General features: G+C 45.2%; 1 protein-coding gene across 3 annotated transcripts in view; it reads right to left on the bottom strand.

Annotated features, from left to right (window-relative positions):
* Nucleotides 1-20,846, bottom strand: part of EXOC2 (exocyst complex component 2) — a 948,514-nt gene that overhangs the window by 215,976 nt on the left and 711,692 nt on the right. The window lies entirely within an intron of this gene.

Raw genomic sequence — 20,846 nt, 5'->3', positions numbered from 1 at the left:
CTACATCTCCTTTCCCCTCAATCCGGACCCTGAAGATGTTGACTTTAGCATCGTAGTGGGATGATTGTCCCTTCAATAGGAGCCTTGTGCAATACTGGCATTTAGCCCTAAGAACTCGGTGTAAGACTCCAAGCAGCCCACGGACTGGTTTCCTATGTTCCCCAATGTCTTTGCCACCCTTTCCTTCAGAGAGTGCAAGCTTGGGAAGGTGATCTGCAGTGTAACCAATGACCCATTCCAATCCTGCTTCTCCTGCGGTCGTAAGTCTGGTGTGTTCAACTCAACAGGTGCAGGGTTGTGTGTGCCTAATGCGTCTTCCGAATATGGAGATTAGGCAGTAGTTCAGGTAAATGTATGACTGCACCCCTGTGACAGAAAGTGCCAGCATTGCAGCTTATATTGCAGATCTGTTCAGCTTCTCCTGATCTAACCATATGGATCCATAAAGAAACCAAATTTCAATAGTTCCATCCCTTTTCAGTGTACCAGAGAGCAAAGGAGGAATGAATATAGAATAAATGTGGTGAAGAGAGTATCCCACAACTTTATTTTGCTCAGCTACATATTTTTTTATATCACAGAGAAGGTATAAAAAACCCTCACTAAAAAAGGGGAGAAAGGTTTTCAAGGAGGACCACCCAAAAAAATGCTACCAAAGTAACTTGTTCTTCTGCTGGATACTTTTTTTTGCCAAAGAATCATCATCTTATAATGATTCCTCAGGAATCAGGGATGGCTCCTCCGCTAAGGCGGATGAAGGTCACCTCACTGCTCTGAGAGCAGTGGAAAAAGGAAAAACAAAATAATGTTAACATTGTTATTATCATTTTATTTTTTGTAGCTTCGGGGCTGGGTTGGGGCGGGGCGGGCTGGTGTCACATGGGGAGGAGGGGTTCATGCACTTAAGTGCGCATGACGGTTTGGCCAGACATCTTATGCCGGCCAAACAGTCATGCACACTTAGCATGTTCTCCACCGGGCTGTAATACACAGCCTGGGTGTAAATGTAAATGTAAATGTAAGTGACTAATCACGATGCTTCTGTCGTGGTGAAAGCAGCGTTGTGATTGGGGTTGGGCAGCCTGTGAGCTTCCTGGACTCGTCAGGAAGAGAAGCAACGATGGAGAAGAGATGGTAGCGTGAAGAGTTGAGTGGTTTTGTTTTTTTAACCCGGCCCGCCACCCCTGTTCGCTGCCAGCCGCCACTATCAGGAATGCCCTCAACAGAAGGTGGATATGACTGCAAACATATTTTGAAATCAATTAGTCATACCAAACAACCCTTGCAAAGCAACCCTCACTTCTAGAGTGAGAGCTTAGCTAATTAAGTCAACACCTGACAGACACCTATCAACAGTTTCCCTCTTGTTAGAGCCACCAAATTCACTGTTGCCTTTGAAGAGTGATCTTAGATCACATCAGATAGATGTGCATCCCTCTCTACTGTCTCCTAAGCACAGGAAAGAAGGAAAAGGGTGGTCAGTTGTCAAATTGTCCCATTTGCCCACTACGACAGTAGATAAGCTTGCAGTGATTGGGACACTATCAACACTGGATTGAATGCCACAATGCTGGTTCCATTGGCCTCAGGAGGCCTCCTCCTCAGCTTCTTCAGCCTATGAGAAAAATGCATGATGCATTGAGTCTCAGCAAGTACAACATTTTAGCACAAGGAATGCAGCTGAGGGTCAAAAGATCAGACTTATCTCCTAAATGTCCCAAACTCTCTTGTCTAAGTGAAAACACCTTTTCCACCTTAGTCTACCAACACACTAATAAACTGAAGGCAATGTAAGAGCTACTCCTGAAGACTGAGGGAGAACCCCAAATCAAACAGGAGATCACAGGTTTAATCAAAATGTAGAATTCTTTTTGAGGATGGTGATAGCCTAATATCGAATTCCAAATTTATTTGATACATTTATGATAAATATGCTCATATAAATTGCAGAATGAAATGTGACAACAGCTGCAATAAATTACATTTCTCAAAATACATTAATCTCAAACAAAGCAAGAAAAAGCATTGAATACAGAATCGTTGAGAAAATTATCCCAGAAAGAATTACAATCACTGCACAAAATAATTAATGAAATGACACCAAAATGGCAGATTCAGAGAAAACACTTTTAAATAGGCACAGAAGTCATGCAGCAATTAAATGTATCTGTTTCTATACATAAAATCAAAATACAAAGTAAAATATATGATCCTTCATGAAAGCATAGCAGTTAAACTTAAAAACAAAATCTTTCTTGTGTTGTCTTAATATACTTTTCCCAACGCTTCTCCAATATCAAACGGTTTCAGGGAGAGTAGTGCGTTAGGGGCTCCAATCTGGTAAGAGTCGCACTTTAAAAATACTGTCCGTAAATCTTTTTACTCTCTTCTACTACAAAATGATCACAATCCAAAAAAATAACGCACAATATTGAATCTGACGTTCAGATAACAAAACCAGCGCCCAGCATTTGCCGAGCACTTAGCTCTAAAACCCTTGCTCCACCAAGAAGCATCAGTCACAATTCTAATTCTCAGAATTGTAACGCGATAAGCCAGTGGTCCTGGTAAGGGTAGTTGTGAATCTGAGTTCTGTATATGTGCGTCAATACCACAGCCAGGAGTTCTGAGAATTCTATTGATGATAGGGTCAAGTCAAAAAGGTAAAATAAAATGTTTAATTGCTTCGAAACAATTGTAAACACATCTGCAGCATCAGATGAAAGATTTCCCATTGTGCAGGTTCAAGTAGACCACCAAACACTACTGGTCCAAACCCCACAAGATTTGAACCAGAATGACCATTATGAATTTTAATTTTTTAAAAATGCATTGAGGTACTGAAGTTCCCAATGTGACCTAAAACTACCAACCTTCCTGGGAAGGAGGATGTAATGGAATAGCGTACCTGGACGAAGGACCCGGTCCAAAGCTCCCTATTCCAAAAGAGAGTGAATCTCCTCATTAAAGGGGCGTACTAAAAGAATCACTGGTGATAATAGGCTGCATTCTTGTAAGTGTCCACCAGTGGCAGTGTAGTTTAATGCTTATATGTGCAAAGTGAAAACTCTCATCAGCATTTGTCATTTACCTATTAAGATGTGTTTTAATGGTTTTATTCAGCACTGCCTTGTTGGAAAACAATCACATAGTGTGCATTTGGAGATATTTTCACCTATATATGGAATGAGATAGATTATTTGATATATGATGTGTTATATCACTCGTAGATTTCTCGAGATATTTTTACCTATGTATGAAATGGGATAGGTTATCATATGGGATATTATGTGTTCTACCATTATAGATTACTGGCAATTATATGCTGATTTAAACGTTACATTGCTAGATCACAAACCGCTGCAATGCAGATATTTTTAGTCACACTGGACACAAAATACACATCACGTAACAGAGATGATTGGATGAAGTATGGCAATAAAATGTAATTGTATGTATTATCAATAAGGACTAGCCAATTAGTGAAGTGACTCAGAGTTTGTATGTTTAGGGGGTAAACCATTAGGTTTGATCATGAAGCCCTCACCCATCAACCTGGTTGGTGGCATGCTTCATCATCGGGCCCACCCAGTGACACCGAATGTGTCCCGGGTGTGCTTCGACGCCTGATTACCCACCAACCAGGTTGGTGGGTGAGGGCTTCATGATCAAACCTAATGGTTTACCCCCTAAACATACAAACTCTGAGTCACTTCACTAATTGGCTAGTCCTTATTAATAATACATATAATCCCTGGGGATACGGACTAGCTATCTAGCCCTCTCTCTCTCTCTTGATAAACGGCAATAAAATGTAATTGGCACTGACTGTTCCTTTTACATTGGAATGATGGGGGTGAAATGGGTATTACAAATACCTGGTGAACAAGATACTTACCTTTGGTAATGCCTTATCTGGTACAGACGAACAAGTTACTTACCTTCGGTAACGCTTTTTCTGGTGGATACAGAATCTGCCTGTGGATTCCTCACCTTATGAATATCCCCTGCATCAGCATTCCACGGAAATGTTTCCTTAGCTCTCCGCGCCGACGAGGTCGTCACGATGCTATGGCTCCGTACGCGGCTCCGCATGACGTCACCGGATCCATAAGAGGACCACGTAAGAGTGAAGACGTCAGTTCCACCCATTTTTTCCGTGCCACGAGGCAAAACGGGCGGACCGACTATAGAGACAATGCATACATAGTACACAGTATTTACACAAACACACACAGTGTAAAGTGAAATAGGAAATCAAAGAAAGTAACATTTCCTATAAACCTAACAACGTCAAACAGAGGCAGCATGAATTCGATATGAAACAACCATATTAATCAAAACCTCTTTTAAGGTATAAAAGGGTGGACAACAGGGAGGCGGGTGGGTCAATGAGGAATCCATAGGCAGATACTGTATCGACCAGAAAAAGCGTTACCAAAGGTAAGTAACTTGTTCTTCTGATGGATACATCTGCCTGTGGATTCCTCACCTTATGAATAGAATCCCACAGCAGCGCGCAAAATGGCCGTCCTTCCTAACCTCGGAATCCAAACAGTAATGCTTCGCGAAAGTGTGGAGGGAGCCCCAAGTTGCGGCTTTACAGATGTTCAACACAGGAACACCCCTGGACAAAGCAGAAGTAGACGATTTGGCCCTGGTGAAATGAGCCCTAATGCCTATAGGAGGCTCCTTGCCAGCCAGAGAGAAGCATATTCTTGATGCACAAGATGATCCACCTGGATGAAGCGCGCTTGTGCACTGCCTTGCCCTTCATACGGCCAGCATATCCAACAAAGAGCTGATCATCTTGACGGAAGACCTTTGTTCTATCCAAATAGAAGCTAATCGCCCTCTTTGGATCCAAACGATAAAGCCTCTCCTCCTCTTTGGAAGGGTGAGGAGAGTAATGGACTGTCCTAGATGGAAGGGAGTTACCATCTTAGGCAGAAAAGCAGACCTGGTCCTGAGTACCATCCATGTATAGTCAGAAAAGGAGACTTTGAACTCAAAGCCTGAAGCTCACTCACCCTCCTAGCTGAGGTGATAGCCACTAGAAAGACCGTTTTGAACGTCTGAAGTCTCAAAGGACAACTATGCATAGGTTCAAACGTGGAACCCATTAAAAAATATACCACCAGATTTAAATCCCAATGGGGCATAATAAAAGGAGTGGGAGGAAACATGTTAGTAAGCCCCTTAATGAATCGTAAGACTATTGGAGACTTACAAAGAGAAGGCTGATCGTGTAAATAAAGAAATGCAGACAGATATCCTTTAACAGTGGCCACAGCACAACCCTGCTGAGCCAAATTAAGTAAAAAACGAAGAACATCAGAAAGATGCACTTTCAGAGGATCAATAGATTTCTCTCCACACCATCTAACAAATTTCGACCACCTGTAGGTGTAGATAGACTTGGTGGAGTGTTGCCTGGCCAATAATATAAAATCCACCACGTCAGGCGGGAGAGAAAAATAATTCCGGTTGCCCCGTTCAATCTCTAGGCATGTAGGTGCAGGTTCTGGAGGTGGGGGTGTAGAACCTGCCCCACCATCTGAGAGAGAAGGTCTGCCCTGAGAGGGAGACGGAGAGGAGGGTGCGGTGAGAGGTGAAGTAGGTCAGTGTACCACACCCTTCTTGGCCAATCCGCGGCGATCAATATAACTTGGGCCCGGTCTTGGCGAATCTTCCTCAGAACCCGAGAAATCAAGGGCATGGGAGAAAACGCGTGAAGGAGTTGTGAGCTCCAACTCAACTGAAACGTGCCTCCCAACGCTCCCTGCCTCGGAAACTGGAGACTGCAGAATGACAGGCAGTGCACGTTCTTGAAGGTGGCAAACAGGTCCACCCGAGGAGTTCCTCACGTCTGAAAGATGTGCTGAACTACCTCCGGATGAAGCCTCCACTCGTGATCGGCAGAGAACTGCCCACTGAGACTGTCCGCACGCACGTTCAGCACCCCGGCCAGATGACTAGCCATCAAGCAAATCCTCTGGTCCTGAGCCCAGGACCAGAGTCGAAACGCCTCTCTGCAGAGACGGTACAACCATACTCCTCCCTGTTTGTTGACATACCACATCGCGGCAGTGTTGTCCGTCAGGACTTGAACTGACTGACCGCGAAGGGAAGGGAGAAAGGCGCCAAACATATCGCCCGCACTTCTAGAAGGTTGATGTGAAGCAACCTTTCTTCTGAAGACCAAAGACCCTTGATCTCCAGATCCTCCAGATGAGCACCCCACCCTAGGGTAGAGGCATCCGTTATCACTGTGGCCACCGATGGAGGAAGATGGAAGGGTTTTCCTTGAGACAGATTGCCCTCCACACTCCACCAGGACAGATCCGCTGCGGCTTCTCTGGAGATCCTGACTGACTCCCTGAGATCTCCATTGTGTTGATACTACTGCCTGTGGAGACACCACTGGAGCGCCCTCATGTGCCAGCATGCATGGTTGATCAACAGGATGCAGGAAGCAAGCAGACGAAGGACCTTCAGAACCGTAACAACTGCTCCATTGTATAACAAGGGAATAATTTCCTGAATATCAAGAATCCTTTGTGGAGGAGGGAAAGCTCGACACACAGTGGTATCCAGTACCGCCCCTATGAACAGGTTCTGCTGAGAAGGCACCAGGTGAGACTTGGGTACATTTATCGAAAAACCCAATTTGTACAACAGCTGGGTTGAAACCTGCAAATGACGACGCATCATCTCTGGAGACTCCGCCTTCAACAGCCAGTCGTCCAGGTAGGGGGAAACTGGAATCCCTGACCTCCTGAGATAGGCAGCCACCACTGCTATCACCTTGGTGAAGACTCGAGGTGCGGTAGTTAGACCAAACGGAAGGACCGCAAACTGGTAGTACTGCGATTCAACCGTAAAACAGAGAAACTTCCTGTGCGACTTCAGGATTTGGATGTGGAAATACGCATCCTGCAAGTCGATGGACACCATCCAGTCCTCTTGTTGCAGCGCTTGAAGAACCTGAGCTAGGGTAAGCATCTTGAACCTCTCCTGTTTGAGAAACAGATTCAAGATTCTGAGGTTCAGGGTAGGACATAATCTGCCATCCTTGTTGGGGATCAGAAAATACCGGGAGTAGCAACCCTGACCCCTTTCCTGCTCCGGAACCACCTCTATCGCACCTTTTTGCAACAGGGTAAGAACCTCCTTTTGAAGGAGAAGCAAATGGTTTTCCGTGCAAAACCCCGGACAAGGAGGGTAAGGAGGAGGGAATTCCCTGAAGGGAAGGGCGTACCAATTTTCTACAAGATCCAAAACCCAAAGGTCCTAAGTTATTAATTTCCAATCCTGTAGAAAATGGGTAAGTCAACCTCCCAAGGGACCCAAATGATCGAGGATGGTGGATCTAGGGCTGCTTTCCTGCATTACCGGGATGGGTTGGGGAAGTAGAGGAGGAGGAGGGAGAAGGTTGCCGTCCGGCTCCACGAAGGCGACCTCTGCCTTTACCCGTGTAGGATTTATACAAAGGGTTTTGAAGTTGCTGTTGCTGCTGCAGCTGACAGGAACGAAAGGAAGATTTCCCAAAACCACAGTATCTTCTGAAGCCATATCCTCTTGCCTGAGACTGTAAACCCAAGGATTTCGCCGTGGCCCTACTGTCCTTAAATCTCTGCAAAGCAAGCAGCTTTTCTCCAAAAAGCTTGGAGCCGTCAAAGGGAAGATCCAAAAGAGCAGCTTGCACATCCTGTGAAAATCCAGAAGACCTCAACCATGCATGTCTCCTAGTAGCCACAGATGAACCCATCACCCTTGCCACTGAATCTGCAGTGTCCAAGCCCAACTGGATAACTTGGCGAGCAGCAGCCTGAGAGTACGCCAAAACTTCAGTTAAATTACCCTGGTCTTCCTCAGATAATTTAGGAAGAATCTGCTTGGCCGAGTCCATAAGGGCATGAATGTATCTACCCAACAACCCGGTAGCATTGGTGGATTTCATAGCCATACTTGCTGATGAGAAGACTTTCTTTGCAGATCGCTCAAGCTTCTTGGAATCCCTGTCAGCCGGATCTTGAGGAAAGGAACCCACAGACTGCTTTGAACATGAAGTCTGCACCACCAAACTCTGAGGTGAGAGATGAGAAGAAAGAAACTAAGGATCCCCTGGGGCAGGCATGTACCTCCTGGACACAGATCTAGAAACTGCAGGAGCAGAAAGAGGATTGCGCCAAACCTCAAGTATTGGCTCCGTCAGGGCATCACTGAAGGGCAAGAGAGGCTCAACCACAGAGGACGGAGAATGAAGTACCTCTGTAAACAGATTAGGTTTATATTCAACCATAGCGAGCTGCAAATCCAAAAGTTCTGCCACTTTCTTGATCACAACATGATAAGGTGCGACTTCCTTTGAAGGAGAAGCTTTCTGAGATGCAAAATCCCCTTCCGGAGAAGCATCTAATCCACTTGCCTCACACAAGTCTTCAAATAAGTCCTCAGATTTATAAATTTCACCTTCCTCCATATCACTAGCCTGGTATTGCTCTTCCTCTATCAACCTCTGTGCTTCTTTCCTTGAGCGCATTTTCGTCTGTGGCATCCGCGGCACCATACGTGGCATCGACGGCTCCGGGAGCGCGGTCGAAGGTGGATCCGTAACAGCAACCTGCGTTGAACGAATCCGTGAACTGCCCATACGGCGTCGACATCCTCGGCGCCGGAATTTGCCATGACGGCGCCATCGGCATATATGGCACAATGGGGGCCTGAGAGTAATGTTGAGGCACACCCAAATTAAATGCCAATGGACCCATGGGACCCGAAGGTGCACCAGAGGGGCATGAGGCTCTGGCAAATACACCATACATCGCATTAAAAAAATGCGATGGATCCGAACCTTGAGCCGGGAACGAAGAATACTGCGCCGGCTCGACATCCGATCAAGGAACCTCCAAAGTCTGAACCACTGGGGTCACAGGCAGAGCCACAGAAGCCAAAGGCGTCTCATTATCAACCGGATTCGACTAACCATCCGGAGACGGAGAAACTCTTGAAGCCGGAGACTGCGCCGGAGTACCCATATATGGAGAACGGTCCAGAGCCGCCTGTGGAGACTCTGAAGGTGAAGGTGAGACAAAGTCCTCAACATGACACTCAGGAGCAGGAGAAGGTGACTTTGAAGCTCGAGGATTCGACGAATGGCGTCGAGACCCATGCCTCTTCTTCTTGTGTCTTCTCTTTGAGCCATGTGAAGTCGACGACCTCGACTTCGAACGCTTACGACCCCTTTTCTCCTTTCTTACTTTAGACATGTACAGCTTGGCTTCTCGTTCCTTCAAGGCCTTCGGGTCATTTTCCTGCAGGAAGAACAGCCCTCGACATCGTGATCTGATGATAAACACCAAAGACAGTCATCATGCGGGTCAGTGATCGACCTGTGACCTCCGCGCTCCTTACAGGGCTTGAAACCCGACTTCCTCTGAACAGACATGGCAAAACCACAATCAGTAACAAACCAGAAAAAAAAAATCTAGCACAAAGTATGGAGAGTTCCAGAAAATACGTTAGCGTCGACAGCGCGGAAAAAAGGGAACTATTTACAACAAGGGGTGGTGATGGACAGAGTCTCTGAATTAAGCAGAATACTCTCACCCAGTCAAGAGATCAGGGCTAGATCCAACACCGTTTTTTAGCTCATTGCACCATCCCAGTTTCCGAACCTGGCTGTATGCAAATTAGTCTGTCCCTGGCCCAGTGCATCATGGGAACAGGGCAGACCAGACTACAAAAGCCAATTCTTACACTGGGAAGGAAACAAGCTTCCGGGGACCGGTTTCTGGCATTTCAGCCGTCTTCGGCCCGGCTTGCTTGAATCCTGATGGTGCAATGAGCAAGGGACTCACATCTGAGTATACCCTTCCATGCTTAGGGTGGACAAAAATATTTACAACAAGGGGTGGTGATGGACAGAGTCTCTGAATTAAGCAGAATACTCTCACCCAGTCAAGAGATCAGGGCTAGATCCAACACCGTTTTTTAGCTCCTTGCACCATCCCAGTTTCAGAACCTGGCTGTATGCAAATTAGTCTGTCCCTGGCCCAGTGCATCATGGGAACAGGGCAGACCAGACTACAAAAGCCAATTCTTACACTGGGAAGGAAACAAGCTTCCGGGGACCGGTTTCTGGCATTTCAGCTGTCTTCGGCCCGGCTTGCTTGAATCCTGATGGTGCAATGAGCAAGGGACTCACATCTGAGTATACCCTTCCACGCTTAGGGTGGACAAAAATATTTACAACAAGGGGTGGTGATGGACAGAGTCTCTGAATTAAGCAGAATACTCTCACCCAGTCAAGAGATCAGGGCTAGATCCAACACCGTTTTTTAGCTCATTGCACCATCCCAGTTTCAGAACCTGGCTGTATGCAAATTAGTCTGTCCCTGGCCCAGTGCATCATGGGAACAGGGCAGACCAGACTACAAAAGCCAATTCTTACACTGGGAAGGAAACAAGCTTCCGGGGACCGGTTTCTGGCATTTCAGCCGTCTTCGGCCCGGCTTGCTTGAATCCTGATGGTGCAATGAGCAAGGGACTCACATCTGAGTACACCCTTCCACGCTTAGGGTGGACAAAAATATTTACAACAAGGGGTGGTGATGGACAGAGTCTCTGAATTAAGCAGAATACTCTCACCCAGTCAAGAGATCAGGGCTAGATCCAACACCGTTTTTTAGCTCATTGCACCATCCCAGTTTCAGAACCTGGCTGTATGCAAATTAGTCTGTCCCTGGCCCAGTGCATCATGGGAACAGGGCAGACCAGACTACAAAAGCCAATTCTTACACTGGGAAGGAAACAAGCTTCCGGGGACCGGTTTCTGGCATTTCAGCCGTCTTCGGCCCGGCTTGCTTGAATCCTGATGGTGCAATGAGCAAGGGACTCACATCTGAGTATACCCTTCCACGCTTAGGGTGGACAAAAATATTTACAACAAGGGGTGGTGATGGACAGAGTCTCTGAATTAAGCAGAATACTCTCACCCAGTCAAGAGATCAGGGCTAGATCCAACACCGTTTTTTAGCTCATTGCACCATCCCAGTTTCAGAACCTGGCTGTATGCAAATTAGTCTGTCCCTGGCCCAGTGCATCATGGGAACAGGGCAGACCAGACTACAAAAGCCAATTCTTACACTGGGAAGGAAACAAGCTTCCGGGGACCGGTTTCTGGCATTTCAGCCGTCTTCGGCCCGGCTTGCTTGAATCCTGATGGTGCAATGAGCAAGGGACTCACATCTGAGTATACCCTTCCACGCTTAGGGTGGACAAAAATATTTACAACAAGGGGTGGTGATGGACAGAGTCTCTGAATTAAGCAGAATACTCTCACCCAGTCAAGAGATCAGGGCTAGATCCAACACCGTTTTTTAGCTCATTGCACCATCCCAGTTTCAGAACCTGGCTGTATGCAAATTAGTCTGTCCCTGGCCCAGTGCATCATGGGAACAGGGCAGACCAGACTACAAAAGCCAATTCTTACACTGGGAAGGAAACAAGCTTCCGGGGACCGGTTTCTGGCATTTCAGCCGTCTTCGGCCCGGCTTGCTTGAATCCTGATGGTGCAATGAGCAAGGGACTCACATCTGAGTATACCCTTCCACGCTTAGGGTGGACAAAAATATTTACAACAAGGGGTGGTGATGGACAGAGTCTCTGAATTAAGCAGAATACTCTCACCCAGTCAAGAGATCAGGGCTAGATCCAACACCGTTTTTTAGCTCATTGCACCATCCCAGTTTCAGAACCTGGCTGTATGCAAATTAGTCTGTCCCTGGCCCAGTGCATCATGGGAACAGGGCAGACCAGACTACAAAAGCCAATTCTTACACTGGGAAGGAAACAAGCTTCCGGGGAAGTCATCACGGCGACGTAGTCCTCTTATGGCTCCGGTGACGTCATGCGGAGCCAAAGCATTGTGACAACCTCGTCGGCGCAGAGGGCCAAGGAAAAATTTCCGCTGAATGCTGCCACAGTGGATATTCATAAGGTGAGGAATCCACAGGCAGATCTATCCATCAGAATATATAGTAGCAGATTCCTTACCCTAGAATTATCCCCAGACGTCAGACTAGATCCGGATATTTAGGTGGCGTAATTCAGCTCCGCGTTGCGTTGTCCTTGCCAAAAGTTACGAGCACAGTGCCTATATAGGTACCACCACAGCGCATTGATATCAGTTTTTTTGGCAACTTTTACCGCCAGGAGTGCAGAGCCATGAAGAACACTGACCACTGGTGTGGAAAACTAGGGCCCTGAAAGAAGGAACAACCTTGACCCCGATCGTGGGGAGGATGGGTGAGTTGGTAAGGAATCTGAAGCTAGATGAGTGTCTAACAGATAAGGTGTTACCAAAAGTAACTTGTTCATCTGGTATAGACTTCTAGAAGCAGAGTCCTTACCTTAGAATAGATACCCAAGCAATACCTCCCCGGAGGTGGGTCTGCTAAACAATTTCACACGAAAAATTCCTGCAGGATCAAAGGAACAATGTGCCCATCCACATGGACATGACTGTCAAGGCAGTAGTGCTTGGTGAACGTGTGCAGAGAAGCCCACATTGTTGCATGGCAAAGGTCTAGGACCGGGACTCTGTGTGCTAACGGAGTGATCGTAGCTTTGGATCTGGTGGAATGAGAACGCAAGACCTCTAGAGGTTGCTTCTTGGCTAGTGCGTAGCAGATTTTAGTGCAGGGCACAATCCACCGGGGGCGGTCTGCTTCTGCACCGCATTCCCCTTCTTTGCTCTGACATACTCCACGAAGAGTTGATCATTCACCTGAAATGTTTTGTGCGGTCAAGGTAGATTGACAACACTCTTTTTGGTCCAGTCGGTGGAGTTGATTCTCTTCTTTAGAGGGATATGGCAGAGGGCAAAAAAGTTCTAGTTTGTAGAAGCAGCTTATCTGAATAGATGTTCAGGTAGGGAAGCTTGGATGACACAGCCTGAAGCTCCCTGATCCTCCGGCAAGATTTTATTGCCACCAAAAAGGCAGTCTTGATGGTAAGGAGCCTGAGAGGACATTTGTGCAAGGGCTCAAAGGGAGCGAAATCAGGAGAGTCAGTACAAGATTAAGGTCCCACTGAGGCAAGATAAAGGTATAAGGAGGAAACATATGTCGCAAACCTTTCAAGAACCTGTCTACAAAAGGGATTTGAACAGGGATAGCTGGTCAGGCAACTACAGAAAGGCTGAGATAGCAGAAAGATAACCCTTTAAGGTGCCCAGAGCAGAGCCCTGCTGGGTCTGAGAAAGGTGAGAAGAAAGGGGATCAATCTGCATTTCTACACACCATGACACAAACTTGCCACAATTGCAGGCGTATACTGTTTTGATGAAGGGACGCCTGGCTGCCAGAATGACACCACAGACTTTTGGCGAGGTCAAAAGCTGTTAACTTTCGCCGCTCAATCTCCATGCAAGAAAGCAGAGTGTGGACAGGATATAATACAGAACCCTCCCCTGCTGCTGCAACAGAACATCTTCCCGATGGGACAGCCTAATTAGAGGACGGATGGCCATGCTAAGCAGCTCGGGATACCAAACTCTACGAGCCCTGTCAGGAGCCCCAATGATGACTTGGGCCTGGTCATTCCTGATCTTCTTGAAAACTATTGGCAGGAGTGGTATGGGCGGAAAGGCATCCTGGAAGCCTATGCTCCACTTGAGACAAAAAGCGTTTCTGAGCAAGAGCCGCTTTGAAAATTCCAACACGCAGAACTGCTGAGATTGCACATTCTAGGCAGTAGCAAACAGATCTAACCAAGGTTCTCCCCACTGCTGAAAGAGACCTTACACCACCTCCGGACGGAGACTCCATTTGTGATCCGCGAGGCATCTGCGGCTGAGTTTGTCCTCTCTGGTGTTCAGAGAGCCTGCCAGATGTTGAACAACCAGGGATAAGCCATGCTGCTCTAGCCATGTGTAGAGATGCAGGGCCTCCTGGCAAAGGGTCCACAACCACACCCCGCCCTGCTCGTTGCAGAAACACATGGCGGAGGTGTCATCCGTGAACACCTGCACTAGCCTTCCCTGGATGGAGGGTAGAAAGGATTTCAATGCCAATCAGATCGCTCGGAGCTCCAACAGGTTGATGTGGAGTATGGACTGTGCCGGAAACCAGAATCCTATGATCTCCACTTCTCCCAAATGTCCAACCTTTCCAGAGGGTGACTTATTTCTCACTACCATCCGATCAGTTTGGGGAAGGGAGAGGGGCCTGACACTGAGCCAATCGCAGTTCAAAAACCACCGCTGCAGGTCTTCTGCTGTTCCCTATGAGATCTGGAACATGTCAGAGAGATTCCCTGATGTTGCGCCCACTGGAACTTCAAGTCCCACTGTAGAGCCCGCACATATGCCAACAGGCATGTGTCACAAGCAGGATGCTGGAGGCCATGAGGCCCAGCAGCCTCAGAGTCAGTCATACCAAAATCCAGGATAAAGGCCGAAATATCTGTTTTATAGTACGAATATCCTGGACTCGCCATTCAGGAGGATAATCCCGAAACTACACCGTGTCCAGAATGGCTCTGATGAAAGGGAGCGTCTGAGAGGGAGCCAGGTGTGACATCGAAAAGTTAACAGTGAATACCAGTGAAAGCAGGAGGTCCGCCTTGGTCTGGAGGTGGGAGATGACAGCCTGGGATGAGTCCGCCTTCAATAGCCAGCCATCAAGAAAGGGGAAGTCTGCCACCGCTGATCTCCGCAGATGAGCTGCAACCACCACCTTTACCTTGGTGAACAACTGAGAGGCTCTGGTGAGGCCAAAAGGGAGCACAGCAAAGGTAGGACGGGAATGTGGAAGTATGTGTCCTGCAAGTCCAAATGCCACTGATGGAGCAAGGACTCGTACAAAAGAGACTTGATCGGAGGCAATCCACTTCTTTAACTCACTAATAAGTATTAAAAACTGTTTTGTGTAAAACTAATATGCACCACACCAACACGCGGGTTAGTGAAACTTGCATATATGCTTACTAACGTAAATAACTCGAACAAGTTTCTAAAATGGCTTTAAATGGGAAATCTTTACTGCGCATGCATCAACTGCATCTACGCAGTATGACAAGCTGTCGCTTGGTGGGAAATTCTTGTGCATGAGCAGAAGGCACTAATATGGAATCTTGAAGAATTGCGTGCTTTGCATCTGCGTGCTTGAAACTAAATCGAGTGAATTTACTAACGGGGGGAAAGAATAAAAAAATGAAGAGAAATTTATATAACTTTGACTCCAGCGGTTTCCTCAACTAAGTGAGTGTGTTTATGGGCCCAGGCGAGTATATGGTTTTGGATTATCTGTTGTTGGTGCGCCACTGGATCACCACTATCCAGGATCCAGGGCAGGCAGGACCTGTGCAAGAGTGAGCATCTTTAATTTCTCCTTCTTGAGGAAGAAATTGAGAGAGTGCAGCTCAAGGATAGGATGAAGGCCTCCATCTTTCGTGGGCACCATAAAGGGTTGTATGACGGAACCACGCATGCCATTACCATGCATGCCTTTACAATGCCGTATTTACAAAGCATAAGTCTTTACAATGCATGTCTTTATCATGAACATTTTTACCACAAATATACCTTTACCATGCAAATGTAAGAACTTTGCTGATAAGTATGAAACTGGTGTGTGTGTGTGGGGGGGGTGCGGGTGTGTGTGTGTGTGTGTGTGTGTGCGTGTACGTGTACGTGTGTGTGTGTGTGTGTGTGTATATATATATATATATATATACACAAGACTTTGTGGTAAATTAAAATCCAGAGAACTGATGGATCAAATAGTTGTACAGAATTAGTGCATTATGGATAGTGTAGTCTGTGGGAAATGATATATAATATGGAGTTACTACAACTGGTTTAAAATAAAAGCATGAAAACACCTGTACTATACATTATGACAAGATAATTGTTGAATTTAAAAGAAACGTGCACGGAGCACAATTCCAGTGATTTATACAACAAAAAAACCTGAACCAATACTCTTATGTGGTGAGAGTATAATAACTCCCTCCACTCTGGTAATCCTCCTCCGGTCCTCATACCAGGCATTCTGATACAGGAGTCTGCAAGTTGAACACTAGTGAAGAATTATTTGAAGGTGTTATATTGTTTTTAAGCATTTGACAGACTGTTATGTGATATCCAAATATTTAGCATTGATGTGCAATAGACCATGCTATGGACCTGTTTGTGTCATCTGATGCAGTTGGTGTAAAACGATTATATATAAACAAAAAACAAAAAATGTAAAAAGATGTTTAAAAAAATATAAAAAACTAACATTTAAGATGCTTGTAAAGAAATAAGTAATTGCTCTTGAACTTTTGTACCCATGCAGTGACATATTTAACGCTTTAGCAGTATGTTGTCTCTGTTTATGTCATCATGTGACTTAGTACTCCTATTAAGGGAGGAGTTAGATTGAGCTCTTTGTGTGAGCAAGGCAGGGGATCCTGCCGAAACGCGTAACAACAGCACAAATAATACATTTGCATTAACCTGAGCCAGCCGTGTCGGTGTCCGGTTTCTTCAGAGGACCCGGTGGTAGTTTTTGATAAATACATATATACATACATACATATATACATATATATAATATATATATATTACCTACTGGCGGTCGCCAGTAGGTGGTTATAGTTAGGACCTAGTGCCCATAGGAAATCCACAACATTCTATCTGGAATAACTTTGGCGCTGGTGGACGAATCATCGCAAATTTCTCCAAGAAAATGGCCTGCTCGGCTCTGCTCCTTCCCTGACAGTTTGGGGGTGATTCGTCAAGTGGGGGCCGAGAAAAAAGGGGGGTCCCAAAACGTGTTTTCCCCATGCAATTTTCCATAGGGGCCTTTAGCCAGAGCTACAGCCTGAACGGCTGAACGGAATTACACCAAATTTGGCAGAGAGGTAGAGTTCGGTTCGGGGATTGTGCTTTTTGCTAAATTGTGTAAATCCGTTTAGTAGTTCCTGAGAAAATCAAAAGTAAAATCATAGCGATATCTAGAGACGAAGTACTGCACGCGTACCAAAATCCGTACAATTACGAGCACGAGCTGCATGCTGATTGGATGTCAACTGTCTGTCAACACTCCAAACCGGGAAGTGTTGGCAGCCATCTTGTGCCTCGGTAGCACCAAGTCACAAGAAAACAGTAAAAGAAAGTTGAAAAATAAGGAAAGGGGGCAGGGTAGAAACATGTTGATCCTCTAGGGCTGCTCAGGGGGTACCACATGGATCTTTAGGTGCAAAAATGTATTTAAAAAAAAAAATATTAAAACGCGGGGTACGCGTATTGTACTCGTACGCGGTGGAAAAGGGAAAAAAAAAAACCTAGAAGTAGTTTTATTCTTAATTAGCTCCCGGGGGGCCAAATCCTGGGGGCAATTTTTTTCTATAATGGGGGGCTTGGAAGTGTACAACAGGAACAAAAGAATAAAGGAAAAAAAACTAATGTCGAGGACAGCGATGCTCCTGCTTCCTGCTTTTTATCAGGTCAATTGACTGTTTCCCATAACACAAAAGTTTATTGCAATAAATGCATAGAATCTTAACTTTAGCAAAATCAGGATCAATTTGTAGGTGTGGAGTGCTTTCTGAAAATGCTGCTGCAGCAGTTGATGTGCTTGGTGCAGTAGCAGGTGGGTTGTCCTTCAACCTCTGTGTTGCAGCTCGAGCAAAGTTGTTGGGGTGTAAGTTCTTCACGTGTCGCTCCATATTTGCTGTGCCAAAGGAGTATTTTTGAGATGGATCACCCCTTGAAAGAGTTTGGAAAATTTTGCAGGTTACTTTTGGAGAATTAACCTTTTTTTGCCCTTCTGGAAAAGTAAAAAAACTGCCAAATTAGAGCTTCTTTCCTCTTCTTTGGAGGTTCTTCAGGAATGAAACATTCCTCTGAAGAATGGCTGGAAAATGAGTCCATAGCTGTTATTATGGTAAACTTCTTTCTATTTGACAAGATTCTCAGAAGAGATGCTTCGTCTTAGAAAGTCAAAGTAGAATTAATAAAATGGGACGGAAGTTTCAACAGTTGTAATAGGAAGTGTTATGGACCAATCAAATCTCTTCTTTTAAAGTCACATGGCTTTGCGTGCGCTTACGCTGTGATTACCTTACTCTTACGATGCGGGTACGTATGACGTTCCACCGTGATTTGTGTAATTGCTTTTAAAAGTAATATAGGATTATTGGAACTTAAAAATTTTTTTTTTCATAATGATCCTAGATAATGTCTTCTGTTACTATGTTCATTAAATACATAAATATATGTTTTTAAACAATTAAAAACATTCGCGTCTTTGTGTATGGGGCGCCATACATGACGTCACACGGAAGCTTTGATGCGACGTGTAACGTGAAAGCGTATTTGTAGCGTATGCTGAGAATGATTAGCAGTACAAACTATGGTGCGATCAGTCTCTCGCTGTCAAATCAGAGCACAGGGCGTGCTATGAGAATGGTTAGAAGTGGTTACTTTTTAGCCTGTTTAAGTTTGAGGTTTACATGAAATACTATGCTATAGGCAGATAGGGATCTTTAGGCAGCGCTTATCTCCATGAAGCTTGGTTATTATCCTTTACATATAGGTGCCTGAGGGAGGGAAAATAAGTCTATCTGAATGGCGAGGATTGCACAATAGCGCCAGATCACTCCTTAATTTGTAGACAAATACAATTGCATGGCTCTTATAAACAAGATGCGCCTAATTTGGCCTGAGTTTTGAAAGGCACTCCGACACCTGCTATCATACCAATGTTCAGGTTACTGGAAACAGGAGTTATTTAATTTGAAATAATGCAGATTGTTGTGCAATGTTAGCAGGCATCGGTTACATGATTACGGTAACTGAGCGTGTGGTTTGCTATAAAAAAGTTGTGTTTACTCCTCTGCATGGGAAGCGGGATGTTTCTATCTGGCCGTCGATTCCGACCTTGAAAGAAGAGTCATCCAAATGAGCCGTATAAGAGCGCTATTGTCTCAAAAAGAGGTCGCTCTTACATCTGCTAGAGAAACATTTGTCCTTCATGTAGCAAACACCCACACAGAAGTGCATGCTTTATTAAATACAGACGTGCACCTGCATTTTGGGGCGTTAATTCAGACTATCTTTAATGCGTCCTTGACTACAGAGTTACTTTACTTTTTTAAAGTTATAAGCAGTGGCCTTGTGACTTCTTTTCAGACTATATTTGGTGTCTTCTCTGCATTTTTCCATTCAATTTTTTCCAGCATCGTTGGTGGATTCCCCTTAATACTCGCATTAGTTGCCGGTGTGCTTCTATTAATTTGTTTAGTTAAATATGGATGCACATCCTGTAGCACACAACAATATTTCTCGGTTGTTGCTGGTGCACAACCGAATGCTTAGTTATTACGGAGCGCTGCCTCTGGCTACATTGAGTGCAGCTTATGGATTATCATTTCGATTTTCCTTTTTCACATGCGTTCAACCTGTCTTCCATTTCCTGAGCAGCGATTTCGACTGGGCCCTGGATTTGTGTCTCTGCTGTACGGTGTCTCCCAGCGCGGATTATGACCAGCTGATGAGCCCCATAGTGGTTCATGACTTGCTCTGTTTTGGCGGCGGGATTATTGCATTAGCATTGATACATGGAATAATGGGACGTTGGAATGTTTTTGCAGCGGTGCATGACTTCTTGGTAAGCAGTTACATTGTAGATGACCCAAGTTTTCCTGCGATGGTGATAGAGGCTCCGGTCGTTGAGGAACATGTATGTTCATTCCCACTATTGAATTGGATGGCTGAAATGTTTTCAGATGGAAACAATGACTTCCTCTTGGAGGCTGTTGCTACATACTGTGCTTATACGCTGTTGGAATAAGACTCTATGATTTTTCTACCTATTCTTTATTATTTAGTTACTGCTTTCTATGAAACAGCGAATCATTTTGTTTGCAAATATGAACTTGACTGTGCTTTTCAGGCTTGGACTCTGCGTTCGTAATTAGTCCGCGTTTATATCACGTGCTTCGATCAAGGAAGGGTGTCGTGGGGCTGAGGCTTGCACTCACACCGTGTTAAGTTAGCATGGGTTTATTAGAAGCTTAAACCGCCATTTTTGCTTTCCTGCTCTGCTTTGCACACGACACGCACTTGCAATATTGTTTAGAGAAGGCTGAATATTTTGCTTCACATGAGAATAATTTGTTATGCTACATTTGTAGACTGCCTCGCTAGTTTAGTGTGTATAGTGAGAGCATGGAACATCAAGGTTATCTTGGAGACTGTGTCTGTTATTCGGAATGATCCTCGCACATTCGAGCCATAACACATATGCAGCTGTGGCCACCTCTTCAAATCAAATCAAATCAAGTAAGCTTTATTCGGTTTTTGAGTTTAAAACCATAAAAGCAACAGAAAGAAATACATACATGCATAAATAACTCAACAATTCATTTCAAGATTAAAAGAAAACAGACTATTTAAAACAAAAAAAACAAAAAAAATAAGTTTAGCAAATCAACTAATCACAATAATCAAAATAATAGCCCAAGATGTACAGAGACTCCTTTTCACCAGGTATTATAATTCGGTGCTCGGGGTCCAGGATAAAAGTCATACAGGTCCCAGATACAGATGGGACCATCTCCAACTTTGGGCTGAGTAGATCGTAAATAAGGGGCAATGTTGCTGTGTTTAAATTTAATTAGTATCAAGTCCCCTGGAATATCTTTGGGCAACATCCCTAGCCACCCCACCCTCCTGACGCTCAGGATCCCGCCATCTAGAGCAGGTGGTAGCGGTCTGTTGTTTTTGAGCCAAAAGATGGCTTTATTCAGCAAGTCCTGATGTAATTCACGTTTGCCCTGACTGAGTG

The sequence above is a fragment of the Lissotriton helveticus genome, chromosome 4_1 (genome assembly GCF_964261635.1).
Source record: "Lissotriton helveticus chromosome 4_1, aLisHel1.1, whole genome shotgun sequence".
In the NCBI taxonomy this organism is placed as follows: Eukaryota; Metazoa; Chordata; class Amphibia; order Caudata; family Salamandridae; genus Lissotriton; species Lissotriton helveticus.
This window is presented reverse-complemented; position numbering and strand designations above follow the sequence as displayed.